The following is a 21,689-nucleotide window of genomic DNA, read 5'->3' as shown; positions in this document are numbered from 1 at the left end:
CCACCCTGCCATAACTTGCTGCCACAAAGTAGAAGAGGCAGAAGTATTTTTCTGACTGGTGTTGCAAGATATACTTAGTCTAGAACAAAATGAAACTTTCATTTATATGAGCTGAAAAAAAATAAACACAAAGCAAAAAGTTTTCATCTTATTTCTCTTACTTCTTTACTCAATGACCTGGTTTTTCAGTTTTCTTAATGTAACACCTAATTGTTTTCATTTCAAATTGTATGATTAGGAGTAGGATGGCTGTTTAATTTTTTTCCAAATTAGAATACTTTTGAGAGTGAAATGGGGTGCTGTGAATAATTGTAAAGCAGGTGTAACTATGCCTGATGTGGGAAAACCAGGACATTGGATCACCTGTACCTAAGGAACTACATTCCAGTGTTTGACAGTGCACATACTGTATTCAGAAGAGCCTTAGAATTCTTTTAAAGCTCGCTTCCTTGACTCATCTACTTATTGTACATGCTAAACAGGTAAGAGGCTGCCTGGTGTCGCAACTCGGGGTGGAACTGAACAACTAGTCAAGAGGAGTTCAGGACCATTAATTAATCTATTTATCACTTCAAAGAAAGAAAACACCTTTCCTTTGATACTTCAAGTCATTGCAACATATTACTGAAGCAGCATTAAAGGTGCCCTAATACCATTTCTTTTGAATACTGACAGTGTGACTAGGTCTAGCGACATTCCCTTTCAGACATTTAATCTGAAAAACATGCACCTTTTTAACATCTTTATTGGAGTATGATTGCTTTACAATGGTGTGTTAGTTTCTGCTTTATAACAAAGTGAATCAGATATACATATACATATATCCCCATATCTCCTCCCTCTTGCATCTCCCTCCCACCCTCCCTATCCCATCCCTCTAGGTGGTCACAAAGCACCAAGCTGATCTCCCTGTGTTATGCGGCTGCTTCCCACTAGCTATCTATTTTACATTTGGTAGTGTATATAAGTCCATGCCACTCTCTCACTTCGTCCCAGCTTGCCCTTCCCACTCACCTCGTCCTCAAGTCCATTCTCTATGTCTGCGTCTTTATTACTGTCCTGCCCCTAGGTTCTTCAGAATCTTTTTTTTTTTTTTAGATTACATATATATGTGTTAGCATACAGTATTTGTTTTTCTCCTGATTTCCTTCACTCTGTAGGACACACTGTAGGTCCATCCACCTCACTACAAAAATCTCAGTTTCGTTTCTTTTTATGGCTGAGTAACATCCCATCGTATATATGTGCCACATTTTCTTTATCCATTCATCTGTCGATGGACACTTAGGTTGCTACCATGTCCTGGCGATTGAAAATAGAGCTGCAATGAACATTGTGGTACATGACCCTTCTGAATTATGGTTTTCTCAGAGTATATGCACAGTAGTGGGATTGCTGGGTCATATGGTAGTTCTACTTTTAGTTTTTTAAGGAACCTTCATACTGTTCTCCATAGTGGCTGTATCAATTTACATTCCCACCAACAGTGCAAGAGGATCCTTTTTTCTCCACGCCCTCTCCAGCATTTATTGTTTGTACGTATTTTGATGATGGCTGTTGTGACTGGTATGAGATGATACCTGATTGGAGTTTTGATTAGCATTTCTCTAATGATTTGGGATGTTGAGCATCCTTTCATGTGTTTGTTGGCAATCTGTATATCTTCTTTGGAGAAATGTCTATTTAGGTCTTCTGCCCATTTTTGGATTGGGCTGTTAGTTTTTTTAATATTGAGCTGCATGAACTGCTTGTAATTTTTGGCGATTAATCCTTTGTCAGTTGCTTCATTTGCAAATAGTTTCTCCCATTCTGAGGGTTGTCTTTTCATCCTGTTTATTATTTCCTTTGCTATGCAAAAGCTTCTAAGTTTCATTAGGTCCTATTTATTTTTGTTTTTTATTTCCATTTCTCTAGGAGGTGGATCAAAAAGGATCTTGCTGTGATTTATGTAAAAGTGTTCTGCCTATACTTTCCTCTAAGAGTTTGATAGTTTCTGGCCTTACATTTAGGTCTGTAATCCATTTTCAGTTTATTTTTGTGTATGGTGTGAGGAAGTGTTCTAATTTCATTCTTTTACATATAGCTGTCCAGATTTCCCAGCACCACTTATTGAAAAGGCTGTCTTTTCTCCATTGTATATTCTTGCCTCCTTTATCAAAGATACGGTGACATAGGAGTGTGGGTTAATCTCTGGGCTTTCTATCCTGTTCCATTGATCTATATTTCTGTTTTTGTGCCAGTACCATACTGTCTTGATTACTGTAGCTTTGTAGTATAGTCTGAAGTCAGGGAGCCTGATTACTTCAGCTCTGTTTTTCTTTCTCAAGATTGCTTTGGTATTTGGGGTCTGTTGTGTTTCCATACAAATTGTGAAATTTTTTGTTCTCGTTCTGTGAAAAATGCCATTGGTAGTGATAGGAATTGCATTGACTCTGTAGATTGCTTTGGGTAGTAGAGTCATTTTCACAATGTTGATTCTTCCAATCCAAGAACATGGTATATCTCTCCATCTGTTTGTATCATCTTTAATTTCTTTCATCAGTGTCTTGTAGTTTTCTGCATGCAGGTCTTTTGTCTCCTTAGGTAGTTTTATTCCTAGATATTTTATTCTTTTTGTTGCAATGGTAAATGGAAGTGTTTCCTTAATTTCTCTTTCAGATTTTTCATCGTCATCAGTGTATAGGAATGTAAGAGATTTCTGTGCATTAATTTTGTATCCTGCTACTTTACCAAATTCATTGATTAGCTCTAGTAGTTTTCTGGTAGCATGTTTAGGATTCTCTATGTATAGTATCATGTCATCTGCAAACAATGACAGTTTTATTTCTTTGCTGATTTGGATTCCTTTTATTTCTTTTTCTTCTCAGATTGCTGTGGCTAAAACTTCCAAAACTGTGTTGAATAATAGTGGCGAGAGTGGACAACCCTGTCTTGTTCCTGATCTTAGAGGAAATGGTTTCAGTTTTTCACCATTGAGAATGATGTTGGCTGTGAGATTGTCATATATGGCCTTTATTATGTTGAGGTAAGTTCTCTCTATGCCTACTTTCTGGAGGGTTTTTTATCATAAATGAGTGCTGAATATTGTCAAAAGCTTTTACTGCATCTATTGAGATGATCATATGGTTTTTATTCTTCAATTTGTTAATATGGTATATCACATAAATTGATTTGCAAATATTGAAGAATCCTTGCATTCTTGGGATAAAACCCACTTGATCATGGTGTATGATCCTTTTAATGTGCTGGTGGTTTCTGTTTGCTAGTATTTTTTTTTTTTTTTTTTTTGCCCTTGGTACGTGGGTCTCTCACTGTTGTGGCCTCTCCCGTTGTGGAGCACATGCTCTGGACGCACAGGCTCAGTGGCCACTGTTCATGGGCCCAGCTGCTCTGCGGCATGTGGGATCCTCCCGGGTTGGGGCACGAACCTGTGTCCCCTGCATTGGCAGGCAGACTCTCAACCACTGCGCCACCAGGGAAGGCCTGTTTGCTAGTATTTTGTTGAGGATTTTTGCATCCATGTTCATCAGTATAGTGGCCTGTAGTTTTCTTTCTTTGTGACATCTTTGTCTGGTTTTGGTATCACAGTGATGGTGGCCTCGTACAATGAGTTTGGGAGTGTGCCTCTCTCTGCTATATTTTGGAAGAGTTTGAGAAGGATAGGTGTTAGCTCTTCTCTAAACGTTTCATAGAATTCACCTGTGAAGCCATCTGGTCCTGGGCTTTTGTTTGTTGGAAGATTTTTCATCACAGTCTCAATTTCAGTGCTTGTGATTGGTCTGTTTATATTTTCTATTTCTTCCTGGTTCAGTCTCGGAAGGCTGTGCTTTTGAAAGAATTTGTCCATTTCTTCCAGGTTGTCCATTTTATTGGCATAGAGTTGCTTGTAGTAATCTCTCATGATCCTTTGTATTTCTGCAGTGTTAGTTGTTACTTCTCCTTTTTCATTTCTAATTCTATTGATTTGAGTCTTCTCCCTCTTTTTCTTGATGAGTCTGGCTAGATGTTTATCAATTTTGTTTATCTTCTCAAAGAACCAGCTTTTAGTGTTATTGATCTTTGCTATTGTTTCCTTCATTTCTTTTTCATTTATTTCTGATCAGATCTTTATGATTTCTTTCCTTCTGCTAACTTTGGGGGGTTTTTGTTCTTTCTCTAATTGCTTTAGCTGTAAGGTTAGGTTGTTTATTTGAGATGTTTCTTGTTTCCCGAGGTGGGAGTGTATTGCTCTAAACTTCCCTCTTAGGACTGTTTTTGGTGCATCCCAGAGGTTTTGGGTCATCGTGTTTTCACTGTCATTTGTTTCTAGGTATTTTTTGATTTCCTCTTTGTTTTCTTTAGTGATCTCTTGATTATTTAGTAGCGTATTATTTAGCCTCCATGTGTTTGTATATTTTACAGATTTTGTCATGTAATTGATATCTAGTCTCATAGCATTGTGGTCAGAAAAGATACTTGATACGATTTCAATTTTCTTAAATTTACCAAGGCTTGACTTGTGACCCAAGATATGATCTATCCTGGAGAATGGTCCAAGAGCACTTGAGAAGAAAGTGTTGTTTTGGGATGGAATGTCCTATAAATATCAGTTAAGTCCATCTTGTTTAATGTATCATTTAAAGCTTCTGTTTTCTTATTTATTTTGATTTTGGATGATCTGTCCATTGGTGAAAGTAGGGTGTTAAAGTCCCCTACTATGATTGTGTTACTGTTGATTTCCCCTTTTATGGGTGTTAGCACTTGCCTTATGTATTGAGGTGCTCCTATGTTGGGTACATAAATATTTACAATTGTTATATCTTCTTCTGGGATTGATCCCTTGATCATTATATAGTACAGTGTCCTTCTTTGTCTCTTGTAACAGTCTTTATTTTAAAGTATATTTTGTCTGATATGAGAATTGCTATCCTAGCTTTCTTCTGATTTCCATTTGCATAGAATATATTTTTTTATCCCCTCACTTTCAGTCTGTATGTGTCCCTAGGTCTGAAGTGGGTCTCTTGTAGACAGCATATATATGAGTCTTGTTTTTGTATACCTTCACTCAGTCTGTGTCTTTTGGTTGTATCATTTAATCCATTTACATTTAAGGTAGTTATCGATATGTATGTTCCTATTACCATTTTCTTAATTGTTTTCAGTTTGTTATTGTAGGTCTTTTCCTTTTCTTGTATTTCCTGCCTAGAGAAGTTCCTTTAGCATTTGATGTAAAGCTGCTTTGGTGGTGCTGAATTCTCTTAGCTTTTGCTTGTCTGTAAATGTTTTAATTTCTCCATCGAATCTGAATGAGATCCTTGCTGTTACAGCAATCTTTTTTCTAGATTTTTCCCTTTCATAACTTTTCATATGTCCTGCCACCCCCCCATCTGGCTGGCAGACTTTCTGCTGAAAGATCAGCTAGCTGTTAACCTATGGGGATTCTCTTGTATGTTATTTTTTGTTTTCCCCTTGCTACTTTTAATATTTTTTCTTTGTATTTAATTTTTGATAGTTTGATTAACATGTGTCTTGGCGTTTTTTTCCTTGTATTTATCCTGTATGGGACTCTCTGTGCATCCTGTACTTGATTGACTATTTCCTTTCCCATATTAGAGATTTTTCAACTATAATCCTTCAGATATTTTCTCAGTCACTTTCTGTTTCTCTTCTTCTTCTGGGACTCCTTTCATTCAAATGTTGGTGCATTTAATGTTGTCCCAGAGGTCTCTGAGACTGTCCTCAATTCTTTTCATTCTTTTTTCTTTATTCCTCTCTGCGGTAGTTATTTACACTATTTTATCTCCTAGGTCATTTATCCGTCCTTCTGCCTCAGTTATTCTGCTATTGATTCCTCCTAGAGAATTTTTAATTTCATCTATTGTGTTGTTCATCATTTTTTGTTTGCTCATTAGTTCTGCTAGGTCCTTGTTAAACATTTATTTTCTACATTCTATTTCCAAGATTTTGTATCATCTTTACTATCATTACTCTGAATTATTTTTCAGGTAGACTGCCTACTTACGCTTCATTTGTTTGTTCTGGTGGGTTTTTACCTTGCTCCTTCATCTGCTGTGTGTTTCTCTGTCTTCTCATTTAGCTTAACTTACTGTGTTTGGCATCTCCTTTTCCTAGGCTGCAGGTTCGTAGTTCCCATTGTTTTTGTTGTCTGTCCCCAGTGGCTAAGGTTGGTTCAGTGGGTTGTGTAGGCTTCCTGGTGGAGGGGACTACTGCCTACGTTCTGGAGTATGAGGCTGGATCTTGTCTTTCTGATGGGCAGGATTGCATCTGGTGGTGTGTAACCTTATTATGATTTTAGGCAGCCTCTCTGCTAATGGGTGGGGTTATGTTCCTGTCTTGCTAATTGTTTTTCATAGGGTGTCCAGCACTGTAGCTTGCTGGTTGTTGAGTGGAGCTGGGTCTTAGTGTTGAGACAGAGATCTCTGGGAGATCTTTTGCCATTTGATATTATGTGGAGCTTGGAGGTCTCTGGTGGACAAATGTCCTGAACTCGGCTCTCCCACCTCAGAGGCACAAGCCTGACACCATGCCAGAGCACCAAAATCCTGTCAGCCATATGGCTCAGTTGAAAAGGGAGAAAAAAAAAAGGAGAGAAAAAAATAAGATGTTATCAAAATTTTTTAAATTATTAAGAATCAAAAAATTTTAAAGTAATAAAAAGAAAGAAGAGAGCAACAGAATCAAAAAACAAATCCACCAACAATAAGCGCTAAAAGCTATACTAAAAAACAAACAAAGAAACAAAAAACGGACAAACAGAACCCTAGGGCAAATGGTAAAAGCAAAGAGACAAACTCACACAAAGAAGCATACACATACACATTCACAAAATGAGAAAAGGAAAAAGATATATATATATCTACATATATAAAAAGAAGGAAGAGAGCAAACAAATCAACGAATGATAAACTCGAAATACTAAACTAAGATAAACATAAAACCAGAAACAAATTAGATGCAGAAAGCAAACCGCAAGTCTCCTCTTGCTCCAAAGTCCACTGCCTCAATTTTGGGATGATTCACTGGCTATTCAGCTAATCCAGAGATGTAGGGTATATCAAGTTGATTGTGGAGATTTAATTTGCTGCTTCTCGGGCTGCTGGGAGAAATTTCCCTTTCTCTTCTTTGTTCTCACAGCTCCTGGGGTTCAGCTTTGGATTTGGCCCCGCCTCTGTGTGTAGGTCACCTGAGGTTGTCTGTTCTTCTCTCAGACAGGACGGGGTTAAAGTAGTAGCTAATTCGGGGGCTCTGGCTCACTCAGGCCGGGGGGAAGGAGGGGTACAGAATGCGGGGTGAGCCTGTGGTGGGAGAGGCCAGCATGACGTTGCAACAGCCTGAGGCGCGCTGTGTGTTCTCCCGGGGAAGTTGTCACTGGATCACGGGACTCTTGCAGTGGTGGGCTGCACAGGCTCCTGGGGGTGTGTGGATAGTAACCTGTGCTCGCACACAGGCTTCTTTGTGGTTGCAGCTGCAGCCTTAGCGTTTCATGCCCATCTCTGGTGTCTGCACTGATAGCCACGCTTGTGCCCATCTCTGGAGCTCATTTAGGTGGTGCTCTGAATCCCCTCTCCTCGCACACCCTGAAACAATGGTCTCTTGCCTCTTAGGCAGGTCTAAACTTTTTCCCAGACCACCTCCCAGCTAGATGTGGTGCACTAGCCCCCTTCAGGCTGTGTTCACGCAGCCAACCCCAGTCGTCTCCCTGGGGTCTGACCTCCGAAGCCCGAGCCTCAGCTCCCAGCCCCCACCCACCCCGGGGGATGAGAAGACAAGCGTCTCAGGCTCGTGAGTGCTGGTTGGCACCGATCCTCTGTGCAGGAATCTCTCCACTTTGCCCTCTGCACCCCTATTGCTGCGCCCTCCTCCATGGCTCTGAAGCTTCCCCCCTGCCGCCACCCCCTGCCAGTGAAGGGGCTTCCTAGTGTGTGGAAACATTTCCTCCTTCACAGCTGCCTCCCAGAGGTGCAGGTCCTGTCCCTATTCTTTTTTTTTTTTGCGGTACGCGGGCCTCTCACTGTTGTGGCCTCTCCGTTGCGGGGCACAGGCTCCGGACGTGCAGACTCAGTGGCCATGGCTCATGGGCCCAGCTGCTCCGTGGCATGTGGGATCTTCCCGGACCAGGGAACGAACCTGTGTCCCCTGCATCAGCAGGCAGACTCTCAACCACTGTGCCACCAGGGAAGCCCCCGTCCCTATTCTTTTGTCTCTGTTTTTCATTTTTTCTCTTGCCTTACCCAGGTATGTGGAGATTTTCTTGCTTTTTGGGAAGTCTGAGGTCTGCTAGTGTTCAGTAGTTGTTCTGTAGGAGCTGTTCCACATGTAGATGTATTTCTGATGTATTTGTGGGGAGGAAGGTGATCTCCACGTCTCACTACTCTGCCATCTTGAAGGTCTCTCTAGTTACTTTTAAACTTGAATAATTCTTCAGCCCTTATTTGTCTTTCATGACATTGTTTTGAAGAGTCTAAGCCAGTTTTTCTGTAGAATGTCCCTCAGATTTTGTTTTATGATGTATTCTGATGATTAAATTTCAATAGTGCATTTTTGGCATTAATATCATATAAGTAATGTATCCTTTTCAGCAGATCACATTGGGAAGCATGCGTTGTCAGTTTAATCACATTTTGTTGATGTTAAATGCATTTATTTGTTTTCCCCCATTCTATAACTTAATATAAATTGAACCATGTAATATATATCTTTGGGGCCTGGCTTCTTTCTATGTATATCTAATAAACATGTTTATTAGATATATTTACAGGGTTGTTTGTTTCCATAATATATTTTTCTTACTGCTGAGTAATTACAAGATTGGTAAGTTTTTTCTGTAAAAGCCACAGAGTAATATCTGAAGTTTTGCTGGTCACAAATTAGTCTCTGTTATGTAACTGTCTTTAAAAAATGTTTTATAATTCTTTAAAAATATAAATACCATTTGTAGCACTCAAGCTGTATAGATACAAGCCTCAGGCCAGATTTGTCCAGTTGGCTCTAATTTGCCAACCCTTACTCTTAGTAAATTTGTGACAATACCTTTTTTCATTCAGTTTTTGATAGACATTTTGATTGTTTTTTGTTTTGAGCTATTATGAATAAAATTACCCTGGAAATTTCTGTAGAAGTCTTTCTATGGTTATATTTTCTTATTGTGGTGAGATATACACAACATAAATTTTACCATTTTAATTTAATTGTACATTTTAAATGTACAATTCAGCAGCATTAAGTACATTCACAGTGTTGTGCAACCATCACCACTATTGATTTCCAGAACTTGTTCATCATACCAAGTAGAAACTCTGTCCATTAAACAATAACTCTTCATTCCCCTCTATGCATATGTTTTTATTTCTCTTGTATAAATACCTAGGTGTGGAATTGCTAGGTCTTAGGGCACATATGTGTTTAATTTTATGAGAAATTGCTGAAGAATTCTCCAAAATTATTCTACCATTAGCCTTCCACAGACAATGCATAGGAGCTGTTGTTGCTCCACATTCTCACCAACATTTGATACTGTCAGTCTTTCCAAATTTTCATCTTTCTACTGGGTGTGCCACCAGTCAACCTGAGGCTTACGTTTCCCTTTATCTTCATCTACCATCCCCAAGTGTTCCCCCTGTGTGGTAAAAGCTGGTTCATATCTTCTCTACAGAGTGTGAAAAGGGGAAGAAGACATGAGAGTCAAGCTGTTTCAGGAAAATGTTATTCAGAAAATGCCCCTATCCCTTCCACTGCCAGTCTGTAGGGCAGGCTGCAGTTGCTAGGCCACATGTGGCAGTGAGAGAAGCAGCAAAATGTGATTTTTATCTGGGCAGCCACTTGTGCTTTTATAATTCTGGAGTTATGAAGAAAAAAGAGAAGAATAGATATTTCAAGAAGATTGCCATACTCTTACACTTTTGAAACATGTTACAGTTAGGTTCATTTCATCTTTCCTTTTAGAATGTTAACCCAAGATTTCTAGGTAGGAACAAACTGATATCCTATTCCTTTAGAAACCAAAAAGGAATGAATGATTTAATATACTGCATACTTCTGTGTGATCCAAGATAATATCATTCCCCTATGAAAGAAAAAAAGAAAGGGAGAAGGAAAGAAAAATTACCCCTGTCTACTTATTATTGCATAGTAAAATATTAGTGCTAATGGGGACTTTCAGCAAGACCCAACTAGGTAATAATCGTTTTCTCCACAATGCTCTCTAATGAGCAATAATAGTCTTTTCTTTTGACAATTTTAGGTATATGGAACTGAATTTCTTGTAAGGCAGCCATTCCAATTCCATGCAGCTCAAATTGATAACAAGTGGGTTTAGGGGCCAGTATTCACAATCATTTAATATTCATTAGTGTCAAATGAGAATTTTATTAATTTTTTTACTTGAGACCAATTTCTCATTTTGACCCTTTCCAAATAACTAAGAATTCGGTGTGTAGTCTTATAGTTTTAAAAAATTACCTTGGATTAACATATATTTTAAATTCATAGAAAAATAGTTATATGTTCATTATTTTAGTTTAAATGACTAGTGAATAAAATTATTTACTTTTGTTAATAGTTTCCTTGGTGTTAGCTTTTCTATAACATATTCTAAAATACAAACTATTATACTATACTCTAGTAAAGTTGAGTGAAAATTACAATGAAGTAATCATTGCTGAGCCAAAATCAAGTGCATAACATTTTTCTTTAAAGTAAGTCACCACTGAATGCTGCATTAAACATTTCATGATATATTTCAGATATCTAGGGTACTATTTGGTCAATAAATGTGTGATTGAAATTCTCCATTTGTTACATTGGACGACTAAGTGTAGCCTCTAAATTACCTAATCTGCAACCAGTATAAAACTTAACCACTTCATTGAGGTCTTTTTGGATTTGATGTTCTACGTAAATTCTTTTTTTGTTGTTTTGGTACATTCTTAATATAAATGCAAAGCTTTTTAACTCATTGCAAAATATGCAACTTGCTTTGCTGACCTATTTACTTTAGAGGCATTAGGAAGTTGATTAAAATAGAATACAGTTCACAGGTTTAGGAAATCCCTTCCAGAATTTCACTATTTTCTAGAAAAACATGTGCAGAGTCCACATACCTTCTCTGATGAATTTGTTGTATATTTTAGTAACCAAAGGTAATTTCTGTAAAGTAAATGTTGATGTAATCATGGATATCACTATCAAAAATAATTTCATCCTATTTTTATAGTATTTGGTAATTCTAATTATGACAAAGTCTCTAGAAATAATCTTTCCATATTCTCATATCAATTATTTAGTTTTAATTTTAAGAATAAGTATACATTATTAGGGATGACAAGCTATAAAAAGACACTTATCATTAGTCATTATGGACATGTAATTTTAAACCATAATGAGATGTGACTACACACTTGTTGGAATGGCTAATGCCACCACCAATAACAAAATAACACATAATACTAAGATCTCATAGCATGTGGAACAATTAGAGTTCTCATACTTTGCTGGGGATGTAAGATGAAACAACGGGTTTAGAAAACAGTTTTGTCACTTTCTCACCTAATGAAACAATAACCTGTCATATCCAACTTTTAGATATCAAACCAAGAGAAATTAAACTATCTGTTCATACAGAGACTTGCATGAGACTGTTTTAATAACTTTAATCACAAAAGTCAGACTAGAATAATAAGGTGCAAGAATAAACAAATGGTAGTATGTGTATACAACAGAATACTACTCAAAATTTTTTAAAAGCAAGTGATTCTGATACACGATATAGTGTAGATGAATCTCAAAAGCATTTTATATAGTAAGTGATAAAAGTCAATTTTGTGCCAGCAAATTAGATAACATAGGTGAAATAGACAAATTCTAGAAAAATGCAAACTACCAAAGCTGACTTAAGAAGAAACAGATAATCTGAATAGATTTATAATAAGTAAAGATATTAAAATAGTAATAACAAAATTTCCCACAAAAAGATCAAATACTTTCACTGGTGAATTTCCATAAAGAAAAAATTAATACCATAAATAAAAATTTTTTAAATTAATTAGTCATTCTTTTATGATTTTTTCCAAAATTGAAGAGACAGAAACACTCTCTAACTTATTCTAGAATGCCAGTATTATTCCAATAGCAAAACTAGACAAGGACATCACAAGAAAATTATGGACCAATATCCTTACGAATATAGACATAAAATCCTTAACAAAATAATAGCAAATAGAATCCAGTAACATACAAACAGAGTTATACATCATAACCAAGTGGGATTTATCCCAAGTATGCAAGGTTTGTTCAACACTTAAATGTAAACTAATGATAATACAGCATATCCAAAAAATAAAAAACAAAAAACACATGACCATCTCAACAGATGCAGAACAAGCATTTGATAATGTCCGACACATTTTTTATAAAAATACTCAACAAACTAGCAAGCTGGGGAACTTAATCTACTAGATAAAGGACATCTATGAAAAACCTACAACTAAAATCATACTTAATGGTGAAGGACTAAAAGCTTTCCTAAGATGAACAACACAAAGATGCTCACTATTGCCATTTCTCTTCCAGCATTGTTTTGGAGGATCTAGTAAAGGCAATTAGGCAAGAAAAAGAAATAAAAGTCATCCAGATTGGAAAGAAAGGAGTAAAATTATCTATATTTGCATATGCTACATATAAAAAATCGTAAAGCATAATTTTTTTAAAAGTATGCTAATAAACAGGCTCAGCAAGGTTACAGAAAACAAAGTCGTAAAAAGAAATGAAGTATTGATAATGCTAAAGCATGGATGAACCTTGAAAATACGATGGTACGTGAATGAACCAGACACCAAAGGCCAATCCATAGACCCTGAAAGCAGATAAATGTTTGCTATGGACTGGGGTGAGGAGGCAAGCTGGGTGAAGAGGGTAGAGGAATGAGGACTGACTGATAATGGGTATGGGGTTTATTTGTTGGGTAACAGAAATGTTTTTGAATTAGATAGTGGTGATGTTGCACAACTTTGTGAATATACTAAAGGCAACTGAATTGTAAACTTTTTAAATGTGAATTTTATGGTATGTGAATTATATTTCAATAATAAAAGCAGTTTTAGTGAATGACTTTTCTGAGGCAGTATAAGAGTTCTTGTTCCCTTATTCCTTACTGATACTTGGTATTACCTAACTTTAAAATTTTTTCCATTCTTCTGGTTGGAGAAAGTATTTCATTGCAGTTTTACCTTGAACTTTTCTGATCATTATGAATTTTTAATTGTTTATTAGACATTAGTGTCATCTGTTCAAATTTCTTCCTTCTGAATTTTCTATTTGTACGCTTTTTTAAAGTGGTAATTAATTGTTTTTGTTTATATAATACAAATAACTTTTCTAATTTTTTGTGTTTTTAGTTTGTATGGTATTCTGTGATAAATGAAACTTTAATTTTAAAGAGGCTCAAATTATCAATATTTCATCATGATTATTCCTTTCTAAATTTTGTTTAGGAAATCTTATCTACCACCAAGGTCATGATATTATTCTCCTATATTCTCTTTCACAAGTTTTTAAGTTTTCACTTTCACATTTTTTTTGAGTCTTCTTTATTTTATTGGGGTATAGTTGCTTTACAGTGTTGTTAGTGTCTGCTGTACAACCAAGTGAATCAGCTATATGTATACATATATCCCCTCCCTCTTGGACATCCCCCACCGATTCCACCCATCTAGGTCACCACGCAGCACCAAGCTGAGCTCCCTGCACTATACAGCAGGTTCCCACTAGCTATCAGTTTTACACATGGTAGTGGATATATGTCAATCCTAATCTCCCAATTCATCTCACCCCCTGCTTCCCACTCCCCTTGTTCACATGTCCATTCTCTATGATGGAGATGTGTACATATATAAAATGCAATATTACTGAGCCATAAAAGGAATGAAACTGGGTCATTTGTAGAGATGTGGATGGACCTAGAGTCTGTCATACAGAGTGAAGTAAGTCAGAAAAACAAATACTGTATATTAACATATATATATGAAATCTAGAAAAATGGTACAGATGAACCTATTTGCAGGGCAGGAATAAAGACACATTTTTCTTTAATTCATGGTATCAATGCTTTTTGTTCACAGTATGATTAAAAATAAAACTTCAATGATTTTTGATATATTGAGACCACTCAGATGTTTCAGTTGAATAGTCTATCATATATTTACAGATCATTGGAGCCTATTTTGCCATATATTATGCAACATATGAACAATATTGTTCTCCCTATGCTCTCACATTGGTCTTTTTCTCTCTTCCTGCATTAGTACCTCAATGACTTGCTGTCAGTAATTTCTTTTTGTTTGTCAGCAAAAAATTTCTTTTTGCTGTCAGTAAGTCCTTTTCTTTTGTTCTTCTTCAAGAGAGGAATGGTTATATAATTTTTAGAATAAGCATGCCAGTTCCACAAAGCAATGTTAGGATTTTGTTTAGAAGAGCATTACTCCATTTATCAATTCTGAAAGTAAAGATATTTTTATGTTGAGAATTGTAATCCATGGATATAGTCCTATATTTATATAGGTTTTCTCTACTGCCTTTCTGTAAAGATGTATGCTTTTCCCCCCAGAAAACTTAAATAACTTTTGTCAGAATGACTGCCATCCATGTTGTATACTTTTTGATGTTTACTTCTTTCAAATTTTATTTTTGGTCTAAAGCAGTGTAATTAAATTTTGTACATTGTTCTTATTTATAGCTAACACTACTAACATCTCTATGAAAAAAATCTATCAGACCCCTTATAATCTACTGATAATTATAGTTTATTACTTTTCATCTCTATACTGTTATTTTTTTTTTGACTGTCTAATTTGGTTAACTTAATTATGCTAGCTAGTAACTCATATAATGTCAAATAATAGTGACATTTATGTCCTGGTTCATGATTTTTAAATATTCCACTAATTTTTATGATACCCTAATAGATTTTTGTTGCTAAGACCCATTCATAATAGAAACCTACCAAACTAGCTATAGAAGTTGAAACAACATTCACATTATAGGAAAATGCTTTTCTCTAGGGGAGAAGGTACATAAGCACTGTTGTGAGAGCAACAGTTATTAGAACAAAATCTTATACATTACAGAATGAGGTTCATATCTTTCCATGGAAGTACTTTGATCTTGATGTTTTACTATTTCAAAAATACCTTAGAATTGAGGATAAAATCTAATCAAAATAACAAGTTTATATATGTTTCTTAAACACCTACTGTGTGCTAGTTATGATAATATAACAACACTTACTGTCAGGAATTGGAGAATAAATATTAAGATAATTTAGTGTGGAGAAAACTTTCTATTGAATAAGCAGCCCATCCTCAAATTATTTCCTTTTGAAATTATGTGAGATCATTTGTGGGATTATATGTCCACCCAGACAGAGTGGGTGTTGATATATATATACAAATGTTGTTGACATTTATTTCCCAGGGCTTCACCTTTACTTTTATTCTCCCTGAATGAATTGCTCTAAACATTTTCACATTCAACTGGTTATTGAATCAGTGACATAGAAGGAACCATAAGGAAGAGGCCCAGAGAGATCAAGAGACATACTCAAGGTTAAACAACTACTTAGTACTAAGAGTATTATATACTTCTTATTTTCCCATAATGCCATTCCTCCTGATGTATCTATAATAATAATTTGTTGAAGGATTACTATGTGCCAGATGTGTGGGAAGCTTTTTTATGTATTTTCACAATCAATCCCCACAAAAGAGGTATATATTTTAACAAAAATGTACATATGAGCAAGCATTGAGAGAATTTACACATATATTGCCCAAATCCACTCAACTTGTCAAGGGTACAGCTGTGGGATGGGGATCCAGGCAGTCTGAGTTTGGCTCTACCACTCTTGCCTGCTCTGATGTACTGCCTGCTATGTATGAATAGTTAATATTTCTATATTTCATACATATATATAAATACCAACTCATAAGATGATTTTTAAACAGGTTCCATTGCAATTTGTAAGTAGGGAATATACATTGATGGGTTCAACAATGTCTGCACTTTGATTTTGGCCAGCACTAAGGATAGTATACAAGACAGTGGATTTCACATTCACACCACTTTATTCCAGTTAAGAAAATTTCCAAAAAACACTATCATTAGCTTTTACTCATAGAGTATTTTTTTACATAATGTTTTCAGAGTACACTGATTTAAGATTAACATACTCCATAATCTGTGTGGCAGAACTACAATTCTTTTAAACCTTCCATCAGAGGCCAGTGGGAGTTAGGAAAGGTCCAACTGAGCTCTCTAAAAATCTCTGTTCATTAAATTAACTTCTAGTCAGAATGAGGGCCTTGATAAAGATATGCTGAATATTTTCCCATGGATATTTAAATATCCTTTTCCTCTACTAAATTATCTTTTTTATATTTGATGTAGGTGACACATTTACAGTTATATCTCTACTGGATTAGACTCTCCAGTAAAAGACACTTCACTTATTTTGATGATCATGCTTCCTCTTCTAATCCTATTGCCTTTGCCCAGATTTCTTCCTGACACCCACCTTCAGTGACAAGTTCTCACCATGCTTTTACAGCCCTGGCTGAATAATCTCCATCTAAATACTTTTGATGAAACATATTATTAATAGCAGATGTATCAAATTACAGCTCAATATATTATACTAGGCGTAGGTTGGACAGAGAGAACAGAATGTTTATAAACTTTTCGTTTCAGAAATTGAACTTCCTTTTTTACTGCTGCAGATGATTAGTCCTTAAGCCTTTGCTACCTTTATCAACCACCAACTCTTCTGTTCATTTTATTTCATATAGTTAATCATCTTAATAATCATTAGCTCCTTAATTCATTATTAGCTCGTCTGCAAAATGACCCTGGGAATATCCCCTAATGTCTATCACGATCTTGTACATAACAGGACTTCCAAAGAAATATATGACTGAATGAAACTTAACAGTAGAAGGAAACAATACAACAAAGCATATATACATATAGTTTTTTTTTAATATGCTTATTTATCATCTCCCTAAAATGGCTTACAGACAGGATGTTGACCAGGTCTTCAGTTGCCTACCTGTTTCCTATTTTATTCTTTCCAGCCTTCTTAAGGATTTCGGTACACATTTCTATATTTCTTGAAGTGTCTTAGATTCCTTGGGTTGTTTGAAAAGATTATTAATAATTATTTCTTTTAGAAATGACATCATAAATGCTAACATCTATTTCTTTTTCTTTTTTTTTTTTTTTTTTTTTGCTAAAGTCTATTTCTATAGCTAGGAAATTTAAAGTAAAATTGTATCTCAGTTCACCTTTGTTGCATTGTTTTCTCTGGATAGTGACCAAATTATACATTGTATTTTCCAATTTTAATTTCAAAAGAATACTTGGCTAATTTAAAATTTTTCAACTGTAAGCATAATATTATACCATGCTTCTTAATTTAGGTAGAAAATCATATTCAAACTCTTAGTTATTTTATTAGTCTATTATAGAGATGATCCTGTAAACAAAAAATAATGTAGAAGGCAGTGAGTTTTAACTCTGGGGGGGCATTTATCAAGTCAATGTGGAAAACGCCTCTGCATATAAATTATTGTCAAGTAAAATCAAATAATGTGAGCAAAAGATAATATAATTAAAGTGAACTCCTTTTCAGTTAATGAAATACTTTCTTACATCTGTAGGACTGATGTGTCCATTCTTTTGCTTTTGTCTAACATATTCACAGTCCACACTCAAGGGAAGAAATTATACAAGTGATTCCAACCACTTAAACCAGGGGGTGGCAATCTTGGGGAAGCCATCTCAGAATTCTGTTTACCATACATACTTTGCCCTAAAATTGAATCCAGAGTCCATGAAACATCTCTAGCTTTTTATTTCTTAGAGACTTAGAGCCTTATTAAAGCTGATAGATCCAAAATAATTTAAATACAATATATACATCAATTTTGCCCTTTTTAAAAGAAAATGCTAGAAATATCCAATGGAGCTATCAATTGGAAACCCTTATTCAGAGCAGTCCAGAGCATTAAGAAGCAATTATAAATTTAGTGTCTAAGTTATGTTTTCTATTACAATATTTTTATTGTCATATATTTTAATTGTAGTTTATCTCATGAGTCAGATTTTTCTTCTGCCAGTATTCTTAAGAAAATATTTAAATTTGCATTTATTTTGAAATAATGACCATTCTCAAACCAATTAACTGCCCTGCATAAAGAAATCTAGCTTAGTTCCTACACCTAAAACAATAAGCATATCATAAAATAAAGCAAAAATAAATAATCATACCCAAATAAGTTTTTACTGATTTTTAATGAATATATGGCACAGCAGGAATATATATTAATTTAGATTAAATGAGAATGAAACCTAGAGGATTATATAAGCACTGTGTGAGTAAAATATTATTGAAAGTGTTACATATAAAATGTCAACCTAAAAATGATGTTAATGCTGCCATTTATTTATTTCTTACAATTTTATTAAAAGTCCATTACAAACCAGGAAACACTGCAGTTTCACATTTCATTATTGACAAGCCAAAGCACAGTTTTGGGATATGTTGTAGTGTGTCTAGAAATAGGAAGAGGAAATATGAGATCAAGGCAATTGTTATGCATAAAGTCTGCCTTAAATATCATGATGAAATAACTACCACCAGGATTTAATAATTATCCTATTCTCATTTGTTCATATGAGAATGCAATCTGATGTTATTTCTTTCTTCCAGAATCCTATCAGTACAAGATTTAAATCCATAAGTGTGTGTATATATATATATTTTTTTTTCATTCACCCATGATATTAAACATAAAGGAAAATGTCTATCCAAATCTTAATCTGCATTATAATGCTTCACTTAATTACTGATGCTCAAGGTTTATTTGAGATTCTCATATGAATTCCAGAAACCTTCTTTGTGGAGCACCAACTGTGTCTGGTATAGAAGAGACAAAGTGCTAGGTGCATAGTCCTCATGTCAGTCTAGTCCTCAAATAGTCTAATATATTGTTAGGACAATAAAGCTGAGTTTTGTAGTTACACGATACTTGAATTCCACTCTCACGTTCCTTGAGGAAAGGCATTATAGCAAAAGGTGATAAGGCCAAGAGCAATCCTGTGTTAGTCTTTTTACCTTGAACGCAATATTCAAAACAATTAAATAGAAAACATTAATGGACTTTAAACGCATATAATGCTGGGCGATAGTAAAAACAAAAAAAGAGCAACTGTATTGATTGATTGGTCATTGGATGCAAAAGGATTTATAAAGCAATTACTTGCAAGCATTAAAGACTATTTTGCACAGAGTTAAGTGTTGGATTTATTTTAGCATATTTTTAAAATTCCATGAAAGAGGCCAGTCTTAGATTAACAAAAAATTAGTGGTGCTATATCCTTCATTCCTTGAAAATTAGGAAACTTTTGGACTGGCAAATGAAACTCTAGTCTTGTTTTATTAATCTAATTATCCCATCTATTTCATGCAAGAGTAAGGTGACATCTGTCAAATGCCTTACAAAGTTTAGTTTTGTGATTTTGTTTCAATAAATGAAAACAAATTATAAGGAAAATTTTTATATTTGATATTTGAGGAACTGTGTGTGACTGTTCAATGCAGGCAATTTACATGAGGGAAATACGCAAACACATTATTTTGTTGTAAAACCTACCATCATGTTGCAGATATCAATCGCATTAATATCTCCTCAGAAATACATTGTAGTTCATGTCTGGGAAGATATACTTGACAACAACATACCACTGGTGTTTTTCTTCACAAAAATTAGTACTTTGAAATTCCTAGCTAGATTCCTTTACACTGAAATTGTCAAAAACAGATGTTCAAAATACATCACACTTTAAAAAAAAATCATTCCTTGAGCAGCCATGCAGAACACTTTCATTCAGACATGAAAACATGTATGTGTTGTCATAATTGGCATTTATTTTAACTGCATTTGGAGTAAATATCTACATGTATATTTTGATGCCATGCCTTCTGAACACCTATTTTTGCAATTGCTATGGACAGGCAAAAAATGTAGAAGACTGTTTTTTTTCCCATCTTGTAATTTAGTTTACAAACACTTTCTCTTCTTTCCTTAAGATTCCTGTGCTGTAACAGGAGTATTTTGTGACTGCTTCTGTGAGCAACATAGAGCAACTCAATCACAAGTACTAAAATGAAGATATACAGGACCCAAAATTTAAACAGTTTGAAATACAGTAGGCTTATTCTAGTCCTGAGACTTTCTAATTAAAATTTTTTAACTATCTAAACTCTTGGCCTCTTCTGACGAATAGTCTTTCTCCTAGGAACACAACCTCAGTGCATATTTTCATAAAACACTGTGGATTTGTAACTTTCTAAGCATAAATAAGAATATCAAACATGCTCTCCTTTAGTTGAGTCTTCTAGGAATGTTAAAAAAAATATATGGAACTTTTAGAGTTCTCATGATGACCTGGTAGTGATTTCTAGGTAGAGATTCTTCCATAGGAATAAAAGTGATATATTTCTGGGTATGTCCATGTAGGAAGTTTAAATTCAGTTGACAACCATTTAGTTCAAAATACAACACACCATACAGGTCTAGGCTGTAAGAACGAACTCATAAAACCTCCCACTACTCCTCCATGCAGCACCCAGCAGAGCTTGTGGCAGAAGTTTCCCTCGGTGATACTCATTTGAGAATACCCCAAACATTTTTCTTTGCTGTAGATTTTAAGGCATACTTGTTTACAATAATATGTCCCAATACATCTTATAAACTCAGAGAATACCGTGTATGTAAGACTATGAGAATGCTTATTTGAATTCCTGAATTGACTGCTTTGTAAGGAACACACATTTGCCTTAACCTTAGTACTACGTATTATATGCTTCTTTCATTATGAAAACAAGTTTAATAATGAAAAGAAGTTAAAAGAAAACTTTTGACTTGTAGGATGAGAAGAAAAAAGATTAGAGATGGGTTAATGAACTAAAAAGACGTAAACAACGTATGTAATTACTCTGTGAGGAAATGCTGCTTAATTAAAACAGTCATTCTATTACATATACACCTGCTGCTTATAGGACTCATTTCTTCCCAAAATAACTGAATTCCTAAACAGGGTTCTCCTTCTAGTTCATCTCCTTGGGGAATCTCCATTTCTATTTTCTGCCTTAGTCTTATTTGTGCTGACACCTCTCATAGTAATTATGATAGAATATTACAGGATGAGCAAGAATTTATGATAAAATGTCCTTGTAGTCTTCATAGCCTGTGATTCACTGTGGAAGATAGGGAAGTGAAAATCGTTAATTTCCAAAATATTCTAAATCCTGTCATACCAGGCCTGAGAACACAGTATTTTCTTTAAGAACTCAAAGCACAATCTCAGTGTCATAGTCAAAACTAGGGGAGTATCATTTACACATACTGATCCTTCTAGAACAACATTACTAGGGAATTTTATTCAAAGAATTTATAAACTATATTTTATTCTGGAAACTATAGTTTTTTTTTATAAAAAGGTTTTTATTTATTGGTATTTTTAATTATAATTTTTATTTATTTAAACTAAAAAAAAAGTTCACCCATTTCTCCTACCCCTTACCCCCTGCCTTTTGCAACCATCAGTCTGTTCTCTGTTTTGTTTTTCAGATTTTACAC

At 35.0% G+C, this 21,689-nt stretch overlaps 1 protein-coding gene across 2 annotated transcripts in view; it reads left to right on the top strand.

Annotated features, from left to right (window-relative positions):
• LOC307175108 (uncharacterized protein) overlaps window positions 1–21,689 on the top strand; it is a 555,106-nt gene that overhangs the window by 507,248 nt on the left and 26,169 nt on the right. For both annotated transcript variants that reach the window (XM_079899978.1, XM_079899977.1), the window contains exon 5: window positions 2,868–3,025. The gene's annotated coding sequence lies outside the window, so the exon portion shown is untranslated. The remainder of the gene's footprint in view (window positions 1–2,867; window positions 3,026–21,689) is intronic.

This window comes from Stenella coeruleoalba (assembly GCF_951394435.1).
Source record: "Stenella coeruleoalba genome assembly, chromosome: 16".
In the NCBI taxonomy this organism is placed as follows: Eukaryota; Metazoa; Chordata; class Mammalia; order Artiodactyla; family Delphinidae; genus Stenella; species Stenella coeruleoalba.
This window is presented reverse-complemented; position numbering and strand designations above follow the sequence as displayed.